This window comes from Bos javanicus, chromosome 3, assembly GCF_032452875.1.
Source record: "Bos javanicus breed banteng chromosome 3, ARS-OSU_banteng_1.0, whole genome shotgun sequence".
Taxonomy (NCBI): domain Eukaryota; kingdom Metazoa; phylum Chordata; class Mammalia; order Artiodactyla; family Bovidae; genus Bos; species Bos javanicus.
This window is the reverse complement of record NC_083870.1, coordinates 42,819,844-42,847,786: the sequence shown is the minus strand read 5'-3', so window position 1 is coordinate 42,847,786 and position 27,943 is coordinate 42,819,844. Positions and strand designations below refer to the sequence as shown.

The window sequence follows — 27,943 nt, the reverse complement described above, 5'->3', positions numbered from 1 at the left end:
CGGCGGGTGACATGGAGACAAACAGCAGTGGCTGCGCACGGAGCTTACATTCCTAAGACATCAGCACCAGCACAAGCTCTGTCTACAGTTGTATTGGACACAAGTGGGAGATGACAGGATGACCAAAATAGCAGTGCTGCTTACCTAGGTATTTGTGTCAAACTGCTGCAGGAGAATTGCCTGTTTTGTTTCAGTGGAACACTTGTTCAAATTCAGTTATCAGAGACATGTTATTGTGATGGGACCACAGTGTCTGTCTCTTATGATCGAGTTATCATCTTGGACTGGTAATTTAGATACTAAGGAAAAAAACTCTTTCCTTTTACTAGGCAAACATTTTTGAGCATTTGCTATGTGTCAAGCCTTATACAAGTCACAGGGAATACAGTAATGTCTGAGATATTATACGTCCTGCTCCCAGTTTAGTAGAAAAGAGAGACACACGAACAGATGAGTTATAACACAATGAAGTCTATGCTATAAATGGGAACAACGTGCTTTGCTGGTCCCATAAAGAAGCTGATGAGCTTTGCCTGGGGTAGCTGGGAAAGTCTTTACCAAAGAGCTGATATTTGTACTGGATTTAAAGAGTAAGTGTGCATTTTCTAGATTGAAAAGTCAAAGTCGTTATAACCAGCTTCCAAATCACATTGACCTGAAAAGTCATGAAATACTCTGGAAAGAGCGAGGCGTTCTATGATTAACCTGTCAGGTAATGGGTGAGGTGGGAAATGGGAGAATGAAAGTGGTTCAGGGAGGAAATGTCAGGAAAGGGGATTCTAGAAGAAAGCTGGGACTGAATTGAGTTGCAAAGTGTCTTGTACATCAGGCTGTGATGCTTGATTATTTATCCCTTGTGGGTAGTAGGAAACCAACAAATATCTGAAGGATGAAAGACAAGCGACTAGATTTATGTTTCAGGATGCAAATTCAGGCTATGATGCAGAAAATGAACCAGAATGAAAGCGATTTTGATGGTATGGAGCTGTGAGGACTTATGTTGTTGTTGTTTTAGTCAGTAAGTTGTGTCTGACTCTCCTGCGACTGCATGGACTGTGGCCCACCAGACTCCTCCGTCTATGGGATTCACCAGGCAAGAATACTGGAGTGGGTTGCCATTTCCTTCTCTGGGGATCTTCCCAACCCAGAGATGGAATCCAGGGATTGAACCTACGTCTCTTGTATTGGCAGGTGGATTCTTCACCACTGAACCACCAGGTATGGAGCTGTAAGGGCTGGAGTTAAGCAAATGGTGACAAGAACAGAGAAACCACTGTACCTGAGAAAGAGTTGGTAGAGGTAGTTGCAAACAGTTATACTTACAGGAAGAGATATAGTTGGGAAACACAGCAGAAAACTGAGCATGCATGAAAAGATTTTACCTATGTCAGGAATGCCCTTTTCTGCCTTTACGGCCCTAGCATTTCTTTAGTTAACATTCCAAATTCAGCTTCATAGTGTCTGAGCTTCTCCAGTTGCCTCCTCACATTCTATGGGTCCAACTGTGCTGTGCTGTGCTTACTCATTCAGTCATGTCTGACTCTTTGTAACCCCATGGACTGTAGCCCGCCAGGCTCTTCAGTCCATGAGGATTCTCCAGTCAAGAATACTGGAGTGGGTTGCCATGCCCTCCTCCAGGGGATCTTACCAACTCAGGGATCGAACCCAGGCCTTCCGCATTGCAGGAGGATTCTGTACCATTTGAGCTACCAGGGAAGTCCATGGGTCCAAATAAATTAGGAGAATTAATCACTTGCAAGTAAAGATAAAGTCCTTCCTATATTACCAAAAAATATTCTCATCTGATTACATTCTCAGTTCCAGGTACAAGTTGAGTAAATGAGAGGGAAACATTTACAGATACTGAATTTAGAGAGGGTCACAGGTGGATGCAAGAGCCCCTGAGATCCAGGGCACAGAAAGAGGGATGAAAATACTTGACTCTTAGTTAATGTTTAACAATTTCTTGATAAATAAGGTTAATGACTATTCATATCTCTGAATCTCAATGGACATGAATTTTTAATTTTTCTTAATTTTTTTTATTGAAGGATAATTACTTTACAGAATTGTTTTGTTTTATGTCAAACCTCAACATAAATTAGCCATAGGTATACATATATCCCCTCCCTTTTGAACCTCCCTCCCATCTCCCACCCCATTCCACCCCTCTAGAGTGATACAGAGCCCCTGTTTGAGTTTCCTGGGACATACAGCAAATTCCATTGGCTATCTATTTTATATATTGTAATGTAAGTTTCCATATTATTCTTTCCATGCATCTCACCCTCTCCTCCCCTCTCCCCATGTCCATAAGTCTATTCTCTATGTCTGTTAAATTCTGAATTGCCATTTTTCTAGATTACATATATATGCATTCAGTTCAGTTCAGTTCAGTCTCTCAGTCATGTCCGACTCTTTGCAACCCCATGAATCGCAGCATGCCAGGCCTCCCCGTCCATCACCAACTCCCGGAGTTCACCCAAACTCATGTGTCTACTGTTAGAATACAATATTTACCTTTCTCTTTATGACTCACTTCACTCTGTATAGTAGGTTCTAGGTTCATCCATTGCATCAGAACTGACTCAAATGCATTCTTTTCTAAGGCTGAGTAATATTCCATTGTGTATATATACCGCAACTTCATTATCCATTCATCTGTTGATGGACATCTAGGTTGCTTCCATGTTCTAGCTATTGTAATTAGTGCTGCAATGAATAATGGGATACATGTGTCTTTTTCAATTTTGGTTTCCTCAGGGTATATGCCTAGGAGTGGGATTGCTGGGTCATATGGTAATTTTATTCCTAGATTTTTAAGGACTCTCCATACCATCTTCCATAGTGGCTGTGTCAATTTACATTCACATCAACAGTGCAAGAGAGTTCCCTTTTCTCCACACTGTCTCCAGCATTTATTGTTTGTAGACTTTATGATGATGGCCATTCTGACTGGTGTGAGGTGATATCTCATTGTAGTTTTGATTTGCATTTCTCTAATAATGAGCGATGTTGAGCATCTTTTCATGTGCTTGTTAACCATCTGTATGTCTTCTTTGGAGAACTGTCTGTTTAGGTCTTTTCCCCACTTTTTGATTGGGTTGTTTGCTTTTCTGGCATTGAATTGTATGAGCTGCTTGTATATTTTGGAAATTAATCCTTTGTCAGTTGTTTAATTTGCTATTATTTTTTACCATTCTGAAGGTTGTCTTTTCACCTTGCTTGTAGTTTCCTTGGCTGTGCAAAAGCTTTTAAGTTTAATCAGGTCCCACTTGTTTACTTTTGTTTTTATTTCTGCTACTTCTAGGAGGTGGGTCGTAGAGGATCTTGCTTTGATTTATAATATCGAGTGTTCTGCCTATGTTTTCCTCCAGGAATTTTACAGTTTCTGGTCTTAGATTTAAGTCTTTAATCCATTTTGAGTTTATCTTTGTGTATGGTGTTAAGAAATATTCTAATTTCGTTCTTTTACATCTAGCTGTCCAGTTTTCCAGGCACCATTTATTGGAGGGGCTGTCTTTGCCCAATTGTATATTCTTGCCTCCTTTGTCAAAAACAAGGTACCCATAGGTGCGTGGGTTTGTTTCTGGGCTTTCTATCTTGTTCCATTGGTCTATATTTCTGCTTTTGTGCCAGTACAATACTGTCTTGATGACCGTAGCTTTGTAGTATAATCTGAAGTTAGGAAGGTTGATTCCTCCAGCTCCATTCTTCCTTCTCAAACTGCTTTGGCTATTCAGGGTCTTTTATGTTTCCATATGAATTGTGAAATTTTTTTGTTCTAGTTCTGTGAAAAATGTCATTGGTAATGGCCATCTTGTCCCGGGCTTTCGTTTTTTGGGAGATTTTTTATCACAGCTTCAATTTCAGTGCTTGTAATTGGGTTGTTCATAGTTTCTATTTCTTTCTGGTTCAGTCTTGGAAGATTGAACTTTTCTAAGAATCTGTCTCAGTGGACATGAATTTGAACTCTGGTAGTTCAAACTCTGGGAGAAAGTGAAAGACAGGAAAGCCTGGCATACTGCTGTCCATGGGGGTCACAAAGAGTTGGACATGACTTACTGACTGAATAACAGCAGCAACATCATACCACTGAATACTTGCTATTGTTGCAACTTATGGACAATGGAGTAAATCTCACAGGAATAGTTTTTATAAAAGGAATTTACTGGCTATATTTACTTAGCTTTGCCATCGGTTTTCTCAGTTTCATACCAGGAAATGTCTGTGTTAGTCATCTTCCCAACAGATACTAAATTCCTGATGAGCATAATCCCTCTGTAGTACCCACAATTTTGAAGCATTCCAGACTTTGAAATTAGACCTGAGGATGAGTCCCTATCTAACACTTACTCATGTATTTCTTTGGAAAACTTTCTTAAATTCTCTGAATCTCAGCTTCCTCTTAGTGAACTTGCTATGATAAATTAATAAGTCAATGTATATAAGGCACACAGCATAATGCCTTGTACATAAAAGCAATAAATTGTCAACATCACTAGTTCATGGAGTTCTAGCTCACAATGCCAGATTGCAAGAAAGTTTTCAAAATTCATTGAGAAAATGTATTTTAAGTCCATAGCACAAAATACTTAGAAAAATAAGTGGATTTTTTTCACCCACAAATTTGAGCTCTTGAGTATAAAGATGTATTTTACATGATGTCTGTCTCCACCACTATGCAGAGTGCATGTTGGGGGAAGTTGTCAAGAGATGTGATTGCAGGTTTGACCCAGGCATTGGAGGCTCCATATCCCTGTCCTTGGAATGTGTGTTCCACTTGCCTTTGCCACTTCCAGATGCTCCCTCAAGGATACAACCTTGAGATAATAATGTGCTGATGAGATCATTTGGACTACATATGTAACTGAACTCAGTTAAGTCCTCTACATAAACTTTTTAAGATTCTGGTTGTGGGTACGGAGATCTACTCAATTTGTGACCACCTAAGATAAGTCTTCTATGTGAATTCCCTTGTTTATCAAACCTCCCACCTAAAACCTGGAGGGATCTACCTCCTTCTTAGGTCTTTACTTGTGCTCTCAGAGGACAGGAATACTGAGTACCAGAACCAGTTTCAGGTTACACCTGGGAAGCACCCCCACAAGGTTGCAAAGCCACAGTGTGATGATTTGAGTTAAATTTAGAAATTGCAGAGAGCTCACTTCAAAGCATGAACATATTTTAACCACATTATTTTTAGGCCTTTCTATGTTATCTTGTGCAGAGAGTCCCATTGGGAAGCTATCTGAGAAGCACGTTGTTAGGGCATGTATTACTGAAGCATGCCTCTATTAAAGGAATCTTAATGTAAGCTTGAGCCTAGTCAAGATTGTGAAATTGGAGGGAAGTTGTCCAACAATCTCTGTGGTCAGATATGCACTGCCTGAGGTATTTTCCTTCTCCTGTTACATCCAACTAGCAATTTATGACTTTATTCTGCATGAGTAGAGACGTGTGAAGGTAGTACCAATAAACTTTTAAAGCTCAGTACCTTAAAACAACAGAGTAATTCCTTGCTCATGTTTCAAATCTATTTGGGGACAGTGAGGTGGGGATGGATTCAGTGCATTCTAGTCACTCAGGGACCCAGGTTGATGGAACAGCCACTACCTTTCTTACAATTATCTATCACCATGCAAAAGGAAAGAGTAAAATCTGGAGGGTCTCATTGTGAAAACTAAGAAGTCCAACCCAGAAGTCACCCACTCCATTTTTCTTATAACTCATTCTGCAGAACCAGTCATATGGTTCTCTTCCTAACAATAAAGGGCATAGAAGTATGAGCCCATCATGAGCCTAGAATGGGACAGAAATGACTATCACTATCATTTGGCCTGAAATAGAATTGATTGCTTTGGAATAATGAGCAAGTTTTGCCAATTATAAGACTCTGTCTCTTCAAGTCTTTTGTACGATTCTATATGTTCCTTACATTGATTAAGTAAACAGACTTTTGAAAGACAGAGAGAAATGAGCCTCCATCCCTCACCTCAGATGAGCAGACCAGTAATTATTCATCCATGCTTTCTCAATGCTCCGTTAATGTTGACATATTGCAGAGAATTCACAGTATCTCCCCAAGGAACAATTCTGCAGGAAACAAACTTGAAAATAAAATATTGTCTGCTATGCATTCACTGAATATGATGCATAAAGAAAAATATGATTACTCTAAATATTTTCATTGTTACTAACACCTACTTCTTAATGGTTTCCACAGCTTTTCATATTCCTAAAAATTAATTATATGAAGGCCAAGATCTTTCTAAGTAGATTCTCTTAGAATCTCAAACAGCCAAAGCGAAACAAACAGAAGACAGTGCAGGTACCAGAAGTATGAGAAATGGAGCAGTGCTGTAGAAGCAACCTGGTAGTTCACTAGGAAGAGGAAGGCTGTGTTTATAGCAACTACTTGGAAAATGCACGAATGCTGACCTTGAGGCTTCAGTGTTTGCCGCTCAGTTATGTCAAGGCAGCTAAAATGATTTGTATTTCCCATTTCCCTCTCATTTCAGTATAGAAACAGAATGTTTGCTAGTAGAATAACTATAAGTTACAGTCACTTGAAAGTTTTGTCAAATTATGTTGAAATAACATTTTGTAAGGAGAATTGATGGCCTCGGGAACATAGTGGTTTACAATAAGCAACTCAGAGTAATTTCCTAAATTCTCAATATAATACCAAGGAGGAGGGCAAGCCCACTTTAGCTGCCCAATGTCTGTGTTCCTTTTTAACAGTTCAGTCCAAATGGGCATGCATCAGTGAAGTCATATCAGATCAAGGTCATTGTCATGAGTGTACTTGATGACTGGGTATCTTATGACTTTCTTGTAAGATAATTTGATATCACTGACATGTTCTACTTGTATAAAACATCTTTCCCAGAGTGCCTCAGATCTTTATGGCTCTTAAAAAAAATTATGATTATTTCTTACTTAAAGAAGTATTACTTAAAGAAAATTTTCATTACTTCTAATTTTACTGATTTGGTAAAGTGGTCTAATCTGGTGTGGACTTTTGGGGATATGTGTACAAAGTTTTTATTGAACTATAATATTTGTGAATGGAATGTCTTGCAATCGCATTCAGAAGAAAAATGTTCAGTTGTTATCATCATGGTGTATTGTTAGTTTTTTAAAACTCGCATGTCTGTTACTTAGATATTTTCATTTTTTTAAACCTAGATAGCACATGATTTATTGGCGGTAAGCAAGCATAAGTTGGGAGAGTGTGATGAATATGCCATCAAAATGGGCTTTCCTGGTGACTCAGAGGCAAAGAATCCACCTGCCAGTGTCAGAGACACAGATTGGATTCCTGGGTAGGGAAGATGCCTTGGAGGAGGAAATGGCCACCCATTCCTGCATTCTTGCCTAGAAAATTCAATGGATAGTGGAGCTTGGCAGGCTACTTCCATGGAGTCACAAAAAACCAGACACAGCTTAGCGACTGCACATGTATACACAGAATAGACCAAAATGTGCAGTTAAATTATACATAATCTTGTTTTTGATGTATCAGATATTCAGGAATGTTTTTAGTACCCTTTGCTGTTAAAAATGTGCCTTAATTCAGCCACTTGACTTTAAAACATTGCTCTTATTTTTGTTATCTTTGATGCTCTGACCCTAAATTGTATATTATGATGCAATCTATCAGCAGCAGTCACAGCATATATTTTTTTCAATAGCATAAACCAAAGAGTTAATCAAATATAGTTCAGCACTACAGTTGTGTGCTAAAGGCATTTTAATCACACAATTTCTATGGCCCAAATTGTCAAGGCCTGCCACATGTTTTCTATTTCAGTTTGGAGTAAATTTGCACTTTTAATTATATGGATCATTTGGGGACCTTGTTCTTCTTCTGTTTTGGTTTATTAATAAACTTGCAGATAAAGAATTTTTAAGTGTCAAAGATTATATTCAACCAGCCTAGTTTATAGTGGAGTCAGTAAGATATTGTAACTGGTTCAAAGGAGAATTGGAAGAGTAGACACATATACAGACAATCAAAACACTGAGATGAATTTGTTAAACCAATGCAGAACTGATCAATGGCTAAAGTCAATCATCAGCAGACAATCATCCTGCCAGACAGTCACACATATTACTATGGTTTTTCTACAACTTAGAGGATATTTTTCAAAATAAATGCCTCTTTTGTTAAATACAGAATTAAAATTCTGAATTAGTACATATCTTCAAATTTACAAATGACAATTTCAGTGGAAAGCAAATTTTATAAATGCCACAAACCAGGCAACATGAATATCTCTTTAAAGAAAAGAACAAGTTCAAGTGCATAAGGAAATGTCAATTCTTTTCTTTTCCATTTTCTAGGGGACTATAGATGCTTTCATGCAAAACACAGCACTGAGGGACATTCGGATACTAACTACCATCAGAGTTTGGTTAGTATAGTGGTCACTGTATCACTTCCCCCAGACACCCTCCTGATCCCTTTTGTGGGTATGAAGGCTAAATATAACCAAGTTCAAGGTTGGTAAAATTCAGATAAATAGGGGAAAGCAAATAAAAATAGAAAACAGACCACACAGGAAGATAGAGTGAAAGAAAAGAAACAGAAGGGAGAAAATATATCCAAGAAGATAAGTACCATTATTATAGTGATGGTAACTGAATGGGAAAATAAGAAATTTTGGACCCATTATATGTAAGATTAAAGTGATAATATAATTGTCATAAGAAAAACTCCAAGGACTTCCTAATGTGTATTAAATAATAGTAGGCTATCTATATAAAAATAGTTTTATAATAAGTTAGCAACTGGCATTTACTAAGTAAACTTTTAATATGGATGAATTAGAATAAATTTATTAATAACCTAGCTTCTGTATAAAACAGAAGTAAAAGTTATATTTGTAGCAGATTTGATTGGGGGTTTTCTGCTTTGTAACATGTTTGGAACTAGTTAAATAAGCAAAAAATAATCCACTAAACAAAATCAAGTTAATAAAAGATAAACTGACAAATAGACCAAATATATTTCAAATATAATTTCATTATGAAAGACATTTAGAGTACAAAAAGAAAATATTAAGATAAAATTTGAGGCTCTCAGATTGATTTTAAAAATGTAATGTCAGATTTTATATCTTGTAAATATTGCATTAAACATTAACAATATAATTTAACTGGAGAAATTAGTTCTTTATGATCTAGCCTTGGTTTTATATTTTGATATTGCTTTCATCTTAATAGTTCTTCAAAACATACATTGCTACAGATGAGATGCAAAAATGAGTCCTCCTGGGTGGAAGAGAAAGGATAATAATTCTTGGGATTTTTATCATGACTCACACCCTGCAGTCTCAAAATGCTTTTATAGGATTATAATACTCACCTGTGAAATACACCAACTGTGCTGCACATGACATCTATGTTATCAGAGGGAATTTGGGGAAAGACAATACAATGCCCAGTTTATATATGACACATGAACCAACCCTCCTATTGTGAGCTTTGCTTTTTCCCCCTCACATCTGATTGAATGTCAGACTACATTCTCCCTCTTGGAATCAGAATCCCACCCTCTCTGGAGTTGCTCTATACATACTGAGTTATCTAAAAGTCTCACCAGTTCATCAAAGTGCCAGTCGCTCAGTTGTGTCTGACTCACTGCGACCCCATGGACTGTAGCCCACCAGGGTCCTCTGTCCATAGGATTTTCGAGGCAAGAATACTGGAGTGGGTTGCCATTTCCTCCTCCAGGGGAATCTTCCCAACCCAGGGATCGAACCTGGGTCTCCTGCATTGAAGACAGATTCTCTACAATGTGACCCACCAGGAAAGCCCATAATGAGACAATTCCTGGTTTTTCTATTAGTAGAAATTGTGATGAGGTAATTCTGATTGTCTTAATCATTTACCAGTTTACAGAGTATCAGAGGCCTAGATATCCAAGAGTCCTGAGGTCTGGGGTACAACACAAATATTGAGCTTCTAGGGACTCTAAGAAAAGTGATGGGTTAATCCATGAGGACAATTCCATAAATATTGCATTTAAACAATATATGTAAAGGAGACAGACTGAGACTGACAATGATTATAAAGATGCCATTACTGTTTTAAAAGTGGTATGCATTAGAAACAGCAGTGGAACAATTAATAAAGACAAAAACCACTAATCCTATCACTCACATTCTAAATAAATGAAATCTCTTAGTTCTTTCGACAATCATTAAATCCTATATTGCAAAAAGGCTGCCTTGTCTTATATTCTACTGTTCATCCTGTCTTTCCTTGTCTCTCCTCAGCTCTCTCTTTCCTCTTTCACTCCTTGCTCTATTCTCCTCTCTCCCTGCTTCTTCACCCTTTTCTCTGAAACACAAATGTTTTCTCCCATTTGGTTCTGAGGATGTTGTAGAGTGTCTTTGTAAGAGGTTAACATGCAGCAGGTGGTCTACTAGCCCCACTCCTGTCACAGCAACAAGCTTCATTCCTGGGCGTTGGGGGCTTTCTCCTACAGAAGGAGGATTCAAATGTCAGTAGCTCTCACAAAGCATGTCTTCATCAAATCTGAGGCACTATTTCCCCAACTGCCTTAGCCTCAGTATGCACCCCCATCCTTAATTTGGGGCACCGATGATACTTTCCAAATTAACAGGACCCATTGGAACACAGGTAACTTCATGAGATACACATTCAGCTGAAAAGAATATATCTGTTCAGTGTGATCTGCCCTTGAATTCTTAACCGATATTCTTGCCTTTTCTTATTTTCTCTCTGCCTTATGATGAGGCTACATTCTGTCTGTTTTCTCAGTCCTACTGGTGCATTTGGAATGGCCAATTTCAGAGTAAAAGTGGTTCAAGTCCTGATTCCATTATCCATCATGTGTGACCTCAGGCAAGTTACCTTAATGGTACCTAGTCCTGCAGCTGTAGGGGATTCAATGAGTTCATACTTGGAAAGCTTTCTGGGTCCAAAATCAATATTCTGTACAGCATTTCACTTCTGATATTGCTGCTAATTAGCTATAAGACCATGAGCAATACCAGCAACCATCCAAAATCCCAATTTCATTATCAGTGAAGTCCCTTCCAATTGCAGTGGAAACTGCAAAGCAGTTCATTCATTCAACAAACATGGGTGGAGCAAGTCAGGCACTATGAAGACTGCAGTAAACAAGGCAAAAATTGCCCCTGCTTCCCCAAAACTTTTGATCTGATGGGAGAGACTAGGCTACCTGTGTGAAGAGCAGAGCCTATGATTTGGGGAACCATCTTACTCCAGGGAAGTTTTCCTTAAGGAAATGACATTTAATCTGAGAACTGTGGGTTGAGTAATATTTAGAGCAATAAAATGGCTCTAGGTAGAAAGAGCAATAAACAAAAAGGCTCACGACCCAGAGGGATGGTATGGAGAAGGAGGAGGGATGAGGGTTCAGGATGGAGAACACATGTATACCTGTGGCAGATTCATTTTGATATATGGCAAAATCAATACAATATTGTAAAGTTAAATAAAAAAAAAAAGGCTCTGAGATGAAAGGTACTTGGGATGTTCTGAGAACTGAAAGAAAGCTAGCAAAGAGGGAGCAGAGTGAGAATGAGGAGGAGTGGAAGGGAGTGAAGCTGGGAAGCAGCTGCATCCTAGGGGCCATTAGTCCTGGAAGCCACCCCACATCAATAGGAAAAGCAGGATGTTTACTGTTTAGTTGTACCTTCTGGAGAAGTCTTCAACCCTCACTTTTCAGGTCATTGGCCCTAAATGAACTCTAGAAACACCATTGCCAGAGATATAGGCAGAGGACAGGTTTGGAGGATCTCAAAGTATTGTGGTCTTTATCCTAAGAGCAATGAGCAGTATTAAAGTATTTTAAATAGGAGTATAAAGTGATCAGGTTTTCACTTTAAAATCAATTAACTGCCCTGTAAAGGCTAGGTTGAAGGAGTTGTTCACTCACTAAGTCATATCCAACTCTTTGCAACTCCATGACTGCAGCATGCCAGGCTCCCCTATCCTTACTATCTCCAGGAGGTTTCTCAAACTCACATCCATTGAGTTAATGATGCCATCCAACCATCTCATCTTCTGTCACCCCTTCTGCTCCTGCCTTCAATCTTTCCCAGCATCAGGATCTTTTCCAATGAATCAGCCCTTTGCATCATGTGGCCAAAGTATTGGAGCTTCAGCTTCATCATGAGTCCTTCCAATGAATAGTCAGGGTTGATTTCCTTTAGGATTGACTGGTTGATCTCCTTGCTGTCCAAGGGACACTGAAGGAGACCTAAGACCAATTAGCAGTACTGCAAGTAAAAGATGATAGAGGTAGACACTAGGTGGTGGCTGTAAAACTGAGAAGAAGTAGATGGATTGCAGATGGATGTATTCAGGAGATAAAATTGGGTGTGGAAGATAAGGGATAGAGATGATTTTAAAATATTTTCTGAAACTCCTACAAATACTAATGCTCTGTGAAATTATTCATATTAATTCAACAAACATCTTTTGAGTACTTGTTGTGTCTAAGGCATAGTTCTATCACAGTACAGTGGTATTATGTTAAACTTAAGTAGCAGCCACTGACTTAATTTGAGTTCAACTTCAGAAATATGGGTCACCAAGGAATAACATTAAGGAGTTCCATAACCTAGGGCCAGAAGGAGAAGGAAGTAATTTTATTATACCAGTTTGACTGAGGATTAGTGTGGCAAGCAGAAGATGGATGGCTTGTACCAGATAGTTTCTGCTGCACACAAATTCTAAAAATAAAACATGCCTTCTTAAAATAAAAATTTTAAAAGGGCCAGTGACTTCAACTTTTGTCTCATTAATACCCAGATCTAATCAAAATGAATTAGTCATATGTTGGACTAATTGATGACTGATTTCAATTTGGACAGTTTCCATCTTAGTGAGCAAGACTCAGAAGCATTTTATTTGGTGAAAACTATTAAGCTAAATGGGAGCTTCCCTGGTGGTTCAGACAGTAAAGAATCTGCCTGCAATGCAGGAGACCTCTGTTTGATCCCTGGGTTCGGAAGAGCCCCTCAAGAAGGCAATGGCTACCCATTCAAGTACTCTTGCCTGGAGAATTTCATGACAGAAGAGCCTAGTGGGTCTAGAGTCTAAAGAGCCTAGAGTCCATGGGGTCACAAAGAGTCAGACACGACTGAGAGACTAACACACATACACATCAAATTAAATATTAATTGCTAATAAGGCAGATTGAAGTACATATCTCTAACGTCTGACTAATCGAATGGAAATCAAAACTTCCAAGTATAAACCCAGCATAATAGCTTGATCCTGTGATGGGTTTCTAAATGGCCGTCTGTGATCTTCTAGTTGAGCTTGTTGCTTTTAAGCTCATTCCAGCAGGCCAATTGGTCTCTTCTCGGGATAAGGCTCAGAGAAGGCAATGGCACCCCACTCCAGTACTCTTGCCTGGCAAATCCCATGGGCGGAGGAGCCTGGTAGGCTGCAGTCCGTGGGGTCGATAAGAGTCAGACACGACTGAAGCAACTTAGCAGCAGCAGCAGCAGGGATAAGGCTATATATATGGAGCTCAGGTGCTGGCAGGTTGAGCATTTGACAGCAGCAGTAACTAGAACAACCATGGTCAATGGGAGCCCACATAAGCCCTGCACATCAGCCTTCATCAATATCACCATGTCTACTACAAGAGTCCATTGTGCTAGCACAAGAATGATTGGAGACAACAGGATGACGTCAACTGGCTGAGTCATTCTGTCTCCTTGGTAATTTAGTGCCTCTTCCATGATAGGTGATTTCTGTTCGGCATTGATACTTGATACAAAGACCTTCATATTTTATGTCCACTTCTTTAGGTTATCCACATGTCTCTTCTCCAGACTTTCTTATCCCTGATCTTCAAGTATTTATTTTCACAGGCACTTTAAATATGCAGCCAATCCATTCACCACTACCCATGAGTCTATGTATATTCTCATTTTAGGCCACTTTTAAGAAAGAATAGTATGTACTCTATAAAGCTCTGCTTGTTGGGAGGACCTACCCTCACGATTGAATGTTGGAGCCAGTCCTCAATAGGATTTTAGTATTCAACAGTCTTTTTTTTTTTTTTTTAGCTTGCACTTACACATTGAGTCAACCTATCCATAAACTATAAACTAAGCTTGGTCTTTTTTGTCCTCCATCAGCTTGTTATAAAGGGATGCCCTGCCCCTCCACTTCCATGGCTATAGATGTAAGGTGAGGGCGAGGGCCCATGAAAGTGCCAAGTGAGAGGTGGGTCTGGTATACTTACTTCTGTAGCTTACTTGTGCCTTCCAGCCAGCTCTATGCCTGCTTCCAGGCATTCCATTTCTATCCTACAGTGAATTGTTGCTGGGCATATTTGATCTTGGGCTTCCTTGGTGGCTCAAACAGTAAAGAATCTGCCTGCAGTGTAGGAGACCCAGGTTCTATCCCTGGGTCAGAAAGATCCCCTGAAGAAGGGAATGGCAACCCACTTCAGTATTCTTTGGCCTACAATTCATTGGGTTGCAAAGAATCGGACACAACTGAGCAGTTAACACTTTCATATTTGATCTTATGACTTTGTAGGTCTGACAAAAGTCAACTTACGAGGAGCAACTCTAGCCAGATAGTTACTTATTGCCTCATGATCAAAGTTTTCATTTTCCATGTGCCTGGTAGCTTGCCAAGAGCTGCTGTCTGAATGTGTAATTCTCCCCTGCTCAAGGCATGACTTTGCTCTAGAACCCTGTATACTCAGTCACTCAGTTGTGTTCGACTCTTTTTGACCCTATGGACTACAGTTCACCAGACTCCTCTGTACATGGGATTTGGGGATTTTCCAGGAAAGAATATTGGCATGGATTGCCATGTCCTCCTCCAGGGGATCTTCCTAACACAATGATCGATCCAGCATCTCCTGAATCTCCTGCACTGGCAAGTGAATTCTTTACCACTAAGCTACCTGCTGCTGCTGCTGCTGAGTCACGTCAGTCCTATCTGACTCTGTGCGACCCTATAGACGGCAGCCCACCAGGCTCCCCCGTCCCTGGGATTCTCCAGGCAAGAATACTGGAGTGGTTTGCCATTTCCTTCTCCAATGCATGAAAGTGAAAAGTGAAAGGGAAGTCGCTCAGTTGGGTCCGACTCTTAGCGACCCCATGGACTGCAACCCACCAGGCTCCTCTGTCCATGGGATTCTCCAGGCAAGAGTACCAGAGTGGGTTGCCAGTTGGAAAGCCCCAAAAGATTAGGAATATTTAATCAGGCGAAGAACCAGAACCAGCTGAAGTACTTGGTGAGGGTGAGCAAGAATACTGGAGTGGGTTGCCATTTCCTACTCCAGGGGATCTTCCCAATCCAAGGATTGAACCTTCATCTCCTGCGTCTACTGCAATGGCAGGTGGATTCTTTACCACTAGTGCCACCTGGGAAGCTCCTAGGGAGGCACATTAAGATTCTCCTAGCTTTAGTGGAAAAACTTATCAGACTATCAGACCATAAGGCATATTTTACAACTATCTTTTCAAACTGAAAGATGTACAAAAGAGGTGAGCTTTTTTTATTATTATTATTAATAGATGGGTAAAACAGATTTCATACTTTATATTTGCATAGGATCTGGCCACTTTATAATTGCTTGTCTTTCAATGGGTAGTCTCAATTAGCACTGAATTTTAATATTTGCACAAACTCATCTTACATAGGTGTCTAATATGTTTATCTCTTCCAAACTCCCCTTTCTAGTCCCATCACATATTACCAACACTACCACTATCACTATTATACATATTTGCTAAAAGAGATCTGAAAGTATGGTTGTACCTTGATTTTATGCTTCAACAATTGGAAATTGGTTTGTCGTTTTGTATTTAACATAGCAACCGTCATGACAATTTGATTTTACTGGTTAGGTGGTGTTCGGTTCTTTGCATATGTCTATGGTATGAAGGTTGCTATGACAGCAGAACAAGGAGCAGAAACCATGAATTCTTAACAGATTGCTTATGCTTATGAAAAAGGACTTGTGGGGCAAAGTTTTAGGAAGAGCTCATAGGTTTGATTATTTAAATTGTTGGGTATTTGTAGGAATATAGGTCATGACTATATTCCAGAGATATGAAGGCAGTAATCAGTCTGTCATGACGGGTTGAATACCCTTAACTCTATTTTAGGCTTATGATTTCAGAGTTATTTTGTACAATTTGATGGAATTCCATTGAGTCACTACTGATTGATCCTTTTTCATGTGGGTCATCAGGATCTCCCTAAGTGCTCTTTGAGGATTCTAACACTATGGAATGAGAAGAGGAATTTTATTGTAAGTAGGTTTCAAAAAAGGTAATTCTTCTAGTGAAGTAGGAATACAGAAAAGAATACCTAAAAAACACAGCAGAAAAAAGAGTTTCTTATTTTATGATGACTCTGAGATTATATTCTGGGCTGATTTCCATATGCCTCAGTTAGAATATGAAAAGATGTGTATAATTTGAAGAAAACATGATTTCTCCATAGAAATAAATGGGTTTGGGCCCTACTGTATCAGCAAGACTGCTCATTTATAAGGCAGGCAACTTGATTTCTCAAGAAACTACTTTATGTCCTTTTCATGTCACTTAGACTTCACATTCATTTTTCCCTTTTTCCATAAATTATTAATAATAAAAATATGCATTTACTAGATATTGTAAAATGTGTATGATAGATATCTTATTTTGATCAGTAGTATCATGGTTCTTAAAATAAATTTTACTAGGTGATCAAGCGTCCCTGGGAAATATTCCAAGGGCATCAAAATTCTGTCGTTGACTTCCTATAGAAAACTATGAAGCCTTTACCTTCTATAGTGGCTGGCACACACCGAAAACAAAACAAAACAAAACAAAAAATTGATGAATGACTGTTCAAATTGTGAGAGTTATTATCATGATATTGAAGCCACCACAGGGTTTCCCTGGTGGTTCAGTGGTAAAGAATCTGCCTTCTAGTGAAGGGTACATGGGTTCTATCCTTGGTCTGGGATGATTCCACGTGTCGCAGAGCAGCTGGGTCCATGTACCACAACTTTTGACACAACTATTCCACTTGTGCCCTAGGCCCCAGGAGCAGCAACTACTGAAGCCCGAGAGTCCTAGAGCCCATGTTGCACAGCAAGAAAAGCCACAGCAATGAGACGCCCGTGCACTGCAACTAGAGAGTGGCCTGCATACTGCAGTGGAGAGTGGCCTCTGTTCACCGCAATTATAGAAAAGCCCGCACAGTAATGAAGACCCAGAACAGTGAACAAAATTAAATAAATAAACAATAAAGTCACTACGAAAGTTATTTTAGCACTTGGTAGCTCCTTGTTACTGACCGCAGAAGATCAAGTTTGTAATCTGGTGGCAGACATGATATATAGTTTATGGAGAACTAAGTAAAGAGACACTCCATAATTTTTATATCATATCCTAAGATAAAATAATTTCTAACATAGCTGGACACATAATCATCAGTGCTAAAATAGAATTATTTAAACATAGGTAAGTAGTGGTATATGATATTTTCTGAAAATTAAACAGAGTGTTATTAGATTTAATTTTAAAATGCTGTTCCTTGAGGAAGGACACTGAGGAAACGTCACTATAAATTGTGATGAGCAGATAAATAATTGTGGGTATTCTGAAAGGGCTGGTTAGATGTTTTCAAGGTCTATAGTGATTAAATACATTGTTTGCTGCTGTTGATTTAATGATGTCTAAGGTCATATTGGCACCCGACTCCAGTACTCTTGCCTGGAAAATCCCATGGACGGAGGAGCCTGGTAGGCTGCAGTCCATGGGGTCGCTAAGAGTTGGATACGACTGAGCGACTTCACTTTCACTTTTCACTTTCATGCATTGGAGAAGGAAATGGCAACCCACTCCAGTATTCTTGCCTAGAGAATCCCAGGGATGGGGGAGCCTGGTGGGCTGCCGTCCATGGGGTCGCACAGAGTCGGACATGACTGAAGTGACTTAGCAGCAGCAGCAGCAAGGTCATATTAAAACTTGCTACTTTCGATATTCTTTATACAAGAAAATACCTCTTAAAAATCTGTGAGAAATATGTAACCAATGCTGTATTTATTCCCTGGGCGTCCAGCTCACGATGACTATCCTCTGTGACTGTGACTCTATCTACCCTAGAGATTCTGGATCCTTCCAGGTGACATAGAGTTAATGCTGATGAGCATGATGCTCTGGAGTCAGACAGACCTCCCAACTCAACCAGTTACTAGTTGTATGACACCCAAATTACTTGGTTACACTAAATCTTTATTATCTGTAGATAATAATCTGGGAATAATAATTGGATTATTGTGGAGATTATTGTGGAGATTAAATGAGATAATACAAATTACATGCTTTGTGGACTTCCTTGGTGGCTCAGATGGTAAAGAATCTGTCTGCAATGCAGGACACCTGGGTTTGATCAGTGGGTAAGGAAGATCCCCTGAAGAACAGAATGGCAACCCACTCCAGTATTCTTGCCTGGAGAATTCCACAGAGGAGCCTGGAAGGCTATAGTCCATGGGGTCACAAAGAGTTGGACACGAAGGACTGATGAACACACACATGCTTTATATGCAGTAAATCTCAATAAATAGGAGCAATTGTGATTGACATGGTTCATGGCATCGGGCTCCTGATGTGTAGAGTTAAGGCTACAGCTTGCTTTAAATATCAGAGATCTTTTTGTAAACCATCTGGTCTTGAGCCTTGATTATCAGAAAACAGCATTATAGGCCCACTCCTACAGCCTAAGTGCTCAGACTACACCCTCCATGCAATTACACACACACACACACACACACACACACACACATTCCAACAGAAATGAAATAAGAAATAGAATTCTCCATGCAAAATAATAGGACCATGGATAAATAAATGGATGGACCCTGATGCAGTGTTAAGAAATAAAGAAATGAGGACCCTGTTCTCTACCTTCCCACTCACTCAGGAGAGCTGAGGTCCTGCCCTCTCATAGAAGATGTCAACCTGTTCCTCCACAGAGCAAGGGAGAAGAGCCTAGAGCTAGGTAGATACTAAGCCTCAATGGCACCTAGCTAGTGGGTCCACCTACCAACCAAGCAGACACGCAGAAGTCTGGAAAAAGAAAGTGAAGACAGTATAAATAGAGGCAGTGTTGGCAGAAAAGGAAGAGAAGTTGCAGCAATTGTTTTTCAGGAAATTAAGATCCTGGCCACAGTGGTCCTTGTACATAGAGGCAAGCCTGATTCCAGTATTCATTAATCAGGAAATCCTGAAAGGACACACTGAAGAAATACATAAAGTACTTACGGCTTGTACCAGCGGAGGGATCCTAAAAGAAAAGTAGTCAAAGGAGCCAGAATTGGTTACTGGTAAGAAGGAGAAGATTTGAGAAGAGACTGTTCCTTCAGATCAATTTGTAGATACCTCACTGCTAAGCCTTTGGTAGATGTCAAGCGCATCTACCTTCCCCAAACTGCACATACACACACATTATTTTGCTTGTCATTTCAGAGGATTTATAGAAATCTGGAGATTCCCTCTTCTCCAGTAGATCAGGGTTTGGATGCTGAATCCCTGCTCTTCTGGGACATAAAATGTCTTAGATTTAGTCATTGCTTCCTAGAAACTCACTGTTTCTCATTTTTATATTCTTTACTTTCTTCCATCCCTACTCTGCTTAAGAAATAAATTGTGCAGGATGTTTCCCTAACTGTAATAATAAACCAATGAGAGAACATAAGAAACTCCTTTTTTCTGACTTATTGTGCACGGCCTTCCAGTGGTACATTAGCCAGCAGTAATAATAGCTCAGTGCTCTCCCAGTCAGGATTGGCTTTTAATCTTAAAACTAATACCACATTGCAAGGGAATAGATGAATATAAGAACAAAGACAGCAGACATGCTGAACAGCATCAAATTGTGTCCAAGGAAAGCCACAGAGTTATAGAGATTTGCTAAAGATAAAGCTTTAAATTTAATAATAAGATGTGGGAAAGGTTTTTATCTTATTCATTAAGGTAAAAGATATAACACCACCTTGTTATGATTTTTCACATTAAAAATGTGATTCATCACCAGTCGTGATATGCATTTGTGAAGAATACACTAATAACTAAACTGTTAAACTAAAAAAAAAATAATAACTCAAACCAGTCATAGCATGACATGGCTAATCTTCCACGTGTTAGGGCTTCTGGTGTGTCTGTTTGGGTGGGCTGGCTAATTTATCAAGAAAACATAGGCTCATACAGGACCAGTACCAGACAGCTATAGATCAGGTGTCAGATTACCTAGGAATAACTTTTTAAGTATACCTAGATGCTTGGTATCAGAGAAGGCAATGGCACCCCACTCCAGTACTCTTGCCTGGAAAATCCATGGACGGAGGAGCCTGGTAGGCTGCAGTCCATGGGGTCGCTAAGAGTGGGATAAGACTGAGCGACTTCACTTTCACTTTTCACTTTCATGCATTGGAGAAGGAAATGACAACCCACTCCAGTGTTCTTGCCTGGAGAATCCCAGGGACGGGGGAGCCTGGTGGGCTTCCGTCTATGGGGTCGCACAGAGTCGGACATGACTGAAGCAACTTAGCAGCAGCAGCAGCAGCAGATGCTTGGTATACTCCAGTTAAACTAGAACCACTACAGGTGGGGCCTATGTGGCTACGTTTATTGACAATGCCTTAGGTGATTCTAAAGAGTAGCCAGGTATTGACATACATGTATTTATTCTTTTTTAAGGGCTCTTCCCATTAAGTTATTACAGAATATTGAGTAGCGCTCCCTGTACTATAGCACAGTAGGTCCTTGTTGGTTATCTATTTAGAATAATTTTTACTGGAGTATAACTGCTTTACAATATTGTGTTAGTTTCTGCTGTACAACCAAGTGAATCAGAAATATGCATACATATGTCCCCTTCCTCTTGGACTTTCCTTCCACCTCACCCCACTTCCCACCCATCTAGATCATCACAGATCTCCCTGTGCTATACAGCAGCTTCCCACCAGCTATCTACTTTACACACGATACTGTATGTTATCTGTTTTAAATTTAGCAGTGTGCACATGTCAGTCCCAATCTGTCCCTCTCTCCTACCTTCTCCCCGATAACCATAAATCCATTCTGTAAATCTGTGAGTCCACTTCTGTTTTATAAATAAGTTCATTTGTAACATCTTTTTAGATTCACATATACGTGATATTATATATTTGTCTTTTTCTGTCTGACCGACATTGCTCTTTGCTGTACACCTAAAATTAATACAACATTGTTAATCGACTATTCTCCAATATAAAATAAAAATTAAAAATAATAAATAATAAATGCATTTTAGAAAGAAATGATTGTAATTAACTATGACAGTAGCAGAAATTAGCCTGTGGTCTAAATGATGTTAATTCAGAAATAATTATAGTGAATTATAAGGATTTTCAACTGAATGTAAAAATGAATGTCTCCAAAAATAGCATAGCCTCACTATTCAGCAAACTTTTTATTTATTAACAAAGTAGCTATCTTTCTGTTTTGTTGTTGTTGTTGTTGTTTTCACACTTGTGATGACATAGCTGCCAGGAAATTTTTTTTATTATTTATTTTTGGCTGCGCTGGGTCTTCGTTGTGTATAGGCTTTCTCTAGCTGTGGTGAGCCAGGGCTACTCTTCAGTGTCGTGCACAAGCTTCTCGTTGCAGTGGCTTCGCTTGTTGAGGAACATAGGTTCTAGGCATTCAGGCTTTCATAGTTGTTGCTCCCAGGCTCTAGAGAGCAGGCTCAGCAGTTGTATTCCACAGGGTTAATTGCTCTGAGTCATGTAGAATCCTCTTGGATTAGAATCCTCTTGAATCAATCGAACCTGTGTGCCCTGCATTGGCAAGCAGATTCTTAACCACTGGACCATCAGGGAAGTCCCAAGGAAATATTTTAAATGGTAATAAATGGAATTTTTAAGTTAAAACTGTACATAGCCAAAGGAAAAAAAAAAGAAAGGAGTAGTTATAATTGAGACCCTACTGCAGACCCTCTGCATCAACTTTGGATTTGAAGGCAGTCATTTTCATGGTGTCTCTGATTGGAGTCAGTTGTTTGCCCTTTAGGGAAAATTGTTGTTGTCTATTTGCTAAGTCATGTCAGAAACTTTGTGAGTCCAGGGACTGTAACCTGATAGGCTCCTCTGTCCTTGGAATTTCCCAGGCAAGAATACTGGAGTGGGTTGCTATTTCCTGCTCCAGGGGATTTTCCCTGGATAGAACCTGTATCTTTTGGGTCTCCTGCATTGCAGGCAGATTCTTTACCAGTGACAGGAAATGGTGAAAGCTAAATCTAAACATTTCTTGCTTTTGCAATAATTTGAAGATGATAGATTATTGTTAGTGCTTCATCTGCTTTCCTTCTCAGCTATGTCAACTGACCTTGTTTGAGCTTTTCTTTATAGATTCTGCCTCAAAAACATCCCATGGGTCAATCATTCGTCTTGCATATTTAATGTTTAATACAATTAATGGAAAAGGTATTTTTGTACAATTTGTCATCTTACAAATATGTCCTGTTATAAAGGTTATTTTTAAATAAAGAGTGTAGTTGAGAGCCTGTATGAAGAAATCAGTCTGTTTGCAGATAAACAAAGTTAATCTACCTCAGACAAGTCTCAAACCCTATCTGCATAGGGCTAGATTTTGCAGTTGGAAATGACCTACGAATTAGTTGGTACGCAAACAACTCTTGACTTTCTCTAGTTTTCTCCCTCCTTCTTTGATTGTATCTACATCCTAGTATAGGCCTCCCTGGTGGCTCAGTGGTAAAGAAAAGTGAAAAGTGAAAGTGAAGTTGCTCAACTCTTGGGACCCCGTGGACTGTAGCCCACCAGACTCCTCCATTCATAGAATTTTCCAGGCAAGAGTACTGGAGCGGGTTACCATTTCCTTCTCCAGGGGATCTTCCTGACCCAGGGATTGAACTTGCTGCTGTTGCTGCTGCTAAGTCGTTTCAGTCATGTCTGACTCTGTGCGACCCCATAGATGGAAGCCCACCAGGCTCCCCCATCCCTGGGACTCTCCAGGCAAGAACATTGGAGTGGGTTGCCATTTCCTTCTCCAATGCATGAAAGTGAGAAGTGGAAGTGAAGTCACTCAGTCGTGTCCGACTCTTAGCGACCCCATGGACTGCAGCCCACCAGCTCCTCCATCCATGGGATTTTCCTGCAGGCAGACGCTTTTACTGTCTGAGCCACCAGGGAAGCCCTCAGTGGTAAAGAATCTGCCCCCAATGCGGGAGATGCAGGAGACACTGGTTTGATCCCTGAGTAGGAAAGATCTCCTGGAGGAGGAAATGGTAATCCACTCCAGTATTCTGGAGTGAACAAAGGAGCCTGGCAGACTACAGTCTTTGGGGTTGCAAAGAGTCAGACGTGACTTAGTGACTAAACAACACCATAGTATAGTCTTACTAGGATGTGTTTTCTACCATTTTTCATGTCACACATTTAGAAAAATTAATTGTGCTCAATCCTTAGTATTTAGTATCTATTTCCCTTAAATTAGTTTTCCTGTTAGTGTTTCATCTGTTTTCCTTCTCAGCTTATGTCAACTGATGTTGTTTGAACTTTTCTTTATAGATTCTGCCTCAAAAACATCCCACGGATTAATCATTCGTCTTGCATATTTGATGTCTAATACAATTAACGGGAAAGGTGTTTTTGTTCAATTTGTGAAGAACAAAGGAATCTATGCTTTAGAGATGTTCAATGATTTGTTCAAATGAAAAATAAAGTTTTAAACTAGAAAGAAGATATTGTTCTCTATAGTAGCATTCACCAAATGAACTAGGAGTTTGCAGTGAACTAAGTTTATAGTCTGAGATTGATAACATTGATAATGTGTGTAAATAGAGTGTGAATGAATCAGCCCCCTAAGGAGAAGTGTTGTGATGCAAAAAGCATGGGTGTGGGAGTTGTGTGATTTGAATTTGAATTCTAGTCTGTTGCTTGCTAGTTTTGTGACTTTGGGCAAATTCTTAACCTTTCTGGGTGAACTTGCTTGAAAGAGTGAATGGAAATAGTTCTCCAAGTGAAGGCAAAAGATCTGGGCTCAAGCCACGTCTCTTCTCGCAGGCTTCGTGACTTAGATCAAGTTACTTAACCTCTCTGAGCCTACTGAGGGTAATACCAATCTTACCTCACTAGGTTGTTGTGAAAAAATAAAGGAAAAAAATAAAGAAGGGAGTAGGAATTTAGTAAATGTTTGGGGTTATTTTAAAGCATATAGCTTTGTGGCAAATGCAGAACAGTAAAAAAAAAAAAAAACAGTTTTGGAGTCATGGAGAACTGGACAGCTATATAAATTCTAGTCAATTACCTAACTTCTCTGAATTTGTCATGAGGATAAATAAAAGGTATTATATATACCTAAGGAACTTCCCTACTGGCTCAGTGGTAAGTAACCTGCCTGCAAATGCAGGAAACTCAATTTCCATCCCTGGGTCAGGAACATCCCTTGGAAAAGGAAATGATAATCCACTCCAGTATTCTTGCCTGGGAAATCCCATGGACAGAGGAGCCTGGCAGGCTACAGTCCATGGGGGTCTCAAAGAGTTGGACAACTCCCAGTGACTAAACAACAACAAGACAGACCATTACCATTATCCTCGGTCTCAGGTATGTGTGGGAATTAACGAGGTCAAATTAAGAGCATATTTCACAAGCTAATGCCTTCACCTAATTGTTTCTTATAGATCCACCCTTTACGGTGGCAGAGACACTATCTACTCCCCCATTTTGCCCACTTACTATTAGGCAAGGCTATAGGACTTCTCATCACCGGCTTGTAAACAGAAGTGACATGTTTGTTATGACCACTTAGCCTCTCCTGATGAATACACACATCTTTTTTTTGCCTACAAGCTTTCTGGAAGTAAAAGTGAATTTCTAGAAGCACTATCAAATATATCCACTTATCAAGGGGCATCCAGCAGATCCCACTGCCACTTCTTAAGCATCTGCTACCTCCCACCAAAGGTCTCTATAGTTACCTGCAACACACTTCTGCTATATAATGTCGCCCTGCTTATTTAACTTATATGCAGAGTACATCATGAGAAATGCTGGGCTAGATGAAGCACAAGCTGGAATCAAGATTGCCAGGAGAAATATCAATAACCTCAGATATGCAGATGACACCACCCTTATGGCAGAAAATGAAGAACTAAAGAGCTTCTTGATGAAAGTGAAAGAGGAGAGTGAAAAAGTTGGCTTAAAGCTCAACATTCAGAAAATGAAGATCATGGCATCTGGTCCCATCATTCAGGGCAAATAGGTGGGGAAACAGTGACAGACTTTAATTTTGGGGCTCCAAAATCACTGCAGATGGTGACTGCAGCCATGAAATTAAAAGATGCTTGCTCCTTGGAAGAAAAGTTAGAACCAACCCAGACAGCATATTAAAAAGCAGAGACATTACTTTGCCAACAAAGGTCCACATAGTCAAAGCTATGGTTTTTCCAGTAGTCGTGTATGGATGTGAGAGTTGGACTATAAAGAAAGCTGAGTGCCAAAGAATTGATGCTTTTGAACTGTGGTATTGGAGAAGACTCTTGAGAGTTCCTTGGACTGCAAGGAGATCCAATCAGTCCACCCTAAAGGAAATCAATCCTGAGTACTCATTGGAAGGACTGATGCTCAAGCTGAAACTCCAATACTTTGGCTACCTGATGGGAAGAACTGACTCATTGGAAAAGACCCTGATGCTGGGAAAGTTTGAAGGCAGGAAGAGAAGGGGACAACAGAGGATGAGATGGTTGGATGGCATCACCGACTTAATGGTCATGAGTTTGGTGATGGACAGGAGTTGGTGGTGGACAAGGAGGGCTGGTGTGCTGCAGTCCATGGGGTCACAGAGTCAGACACAACTGAGCAACTGAACTGAACTGAACTGACATACTTTTCGGGCTTCCCTGGTGGCTCAGATGGTAAAGAATCTGTCTGCATCACGGGAGACCCCAGTTCAATCCCTGGGTGGGGAAGATTCCCTGGAGAAGCAAATGACTATCCACTCCAGTATTCTTGCCTGAAGAATTCCATGGACAGAGTAGCCCATGGGATTGCAAAGAGTTTACACAACTGAGCAACTAACACTTTCACTCACTTCACACATTTCTCACTCAATATACTAAAACTATTTGTCAGATTGTAATAAATAGGAGATGTAATTCTCTCCCTCATGTATGTTACACTGCATTAGAGGAGTAGCAATACGTTCTGGTTTTAGTGGAAATGCTCTTTTAGGGCATACTCTCTCTTACTCTCACCTGACTCTCTCTCTCTCCCTGACTCAGACAGAGTCCAAATCTCTAAGATGGCAGAGTAGAAGGTGTACTCATCTTCTCCTGCTAGAATACCAAAATCACAACTTGGTGCTGAACAACCATCAAAGAATGTTGGAACCCACCAGAAAAAGACACCCCCACCCCCCAAGGACAAAGGAGAAGCTGCAACAAGAGTCCATGAGCAAGGCATAAATATAAGTCTCCCAAGGAGTGAGCAAAGTCTTCTCTCCTCTTTTCTGATGACAAAGGCTTTGATATGGGTTAGGCACATGATCTAGTTCCTTCTTTAGTTAGCTGTTTCCTGGAGGGATACTGAGCACCTTCATGAAAATAGATTTGCCCAAATCTATCACCACAACTGAAATGCTTAAGTGGAGGTACTTAGCCTCAAACTTGACTATCCATTCATGCACACAGAGCATCATGTATGTAAAGTATTTAACGGAGTATTGGGAAACAGAAATTTAATAAAGGGTGGTATCGCTCGTGTTGGAGTCAAAAGCAGTTATTTCTGCTTAGTCACTCAGTCATGTCGGACTCTGCAACACCATGGACTGTAGCCTGCCAAGCTCCTCTGTTCATGGGGATTTTCCAGGTAATAATACTGGAGTGGATCTCCATTTCCTTCTCCAAGGGCATCTTCCCGACCCAGGGATTGAATCTTTGTCTCCTGCATTTCAGGAGGATTCTTTACTGCTGAGCCATCACCTGCATGGTATATTTCATTTTCTTGTTTCTAAGTTTTAGAGGCTTTTTTCCCTCCTCTTTATCTTTATTGTATTCTTTTGTTTCATTGCTGTCAGAGAGTTTGAATAGCTTTTATTCTTATGCAGAGAAATGCAGCCTTTCCCGGCTACTGGGTTGGATTTATTTTTACATCTGATAGCACAGACGTCAAAGATGATCTCATAATGTCTCACATCCGGTTCAGTTCACCTACTAAGATTTTAAACTTTGTTCTTTTAAAATATTGCTAAACACAATTGTTAGGGGATTTACTTTCAGTTTTCATCAGATACAACTCTTCAGACTTTGAATTTCAGGAATCAAGGGAACTTCTCAAAACAATGGGATTTTTAGGGCTACAAAAAATTTGTAAGGGTTTTGATCTTTGGCAAGGGGTGTGGTGTGTAGAACTTAACTGATTTATTGCTACTAGAAGTGAATTGTTTAATTTCTTTTAAATATTATGAAAAGTAACTTTTTTTCTGATGCTTTTAAGTGATAAAAATCTAAAAAACAGTATGTCCAGTATAATAAGGATTTAAAGTTACTTTTTCCCCTGTTGAGAGAGTAAACAACTCCATTAACAAGGTGTTGATAAATTAAACTAACATCAGTGAAATATGAAACCCAGTAAGAAAAATGAAATAATGTTATTTTCCTGGGTTTCTTTGGTGATTTGAAATTTTATTGCAAAACAAAAGCCTAAGGCTTAATAGAATTTTTGAAATAGAAGAAAATATCTTTAACCAAAACATCTATTATATATAAAAGAAGAAGCAGAAGCCCAGAGAATTTACATTACCCAAAGATACAAAGCTGGTTAATGAAAGACTTGATTTCATAGTTTCTTTTTAATGGTATAAAAATGACTGTTTACAACAGGCATTGGTTTATGTTGTAAATATTT

At 39.6% G+C, this 27,943-nt stretch overlaps 1 long non-coding RNA gene across 1 annotated transcript; it reads left to right on the top strand.

Moving 5' to 3' along the window:
- The first annotated feature begins 513 nt into the window (after nt 1-513).
- On the top strand, nt 514-22,583 carry LOC133244214 (uncharacterized). Its single transcript, XR_009735333.1, has 4 exons — nt 514-590; nt 1,016-1,218; nt 17,073-17,498; nt 22,427-22,583. It is a non-coding gene; the product is annotated as an uncharacterized LOC133244214 (long non-coding RNA).
- The last annotated feature ends 5,360 nt before the right edge of the window (nt 22,584-27,943 follow it).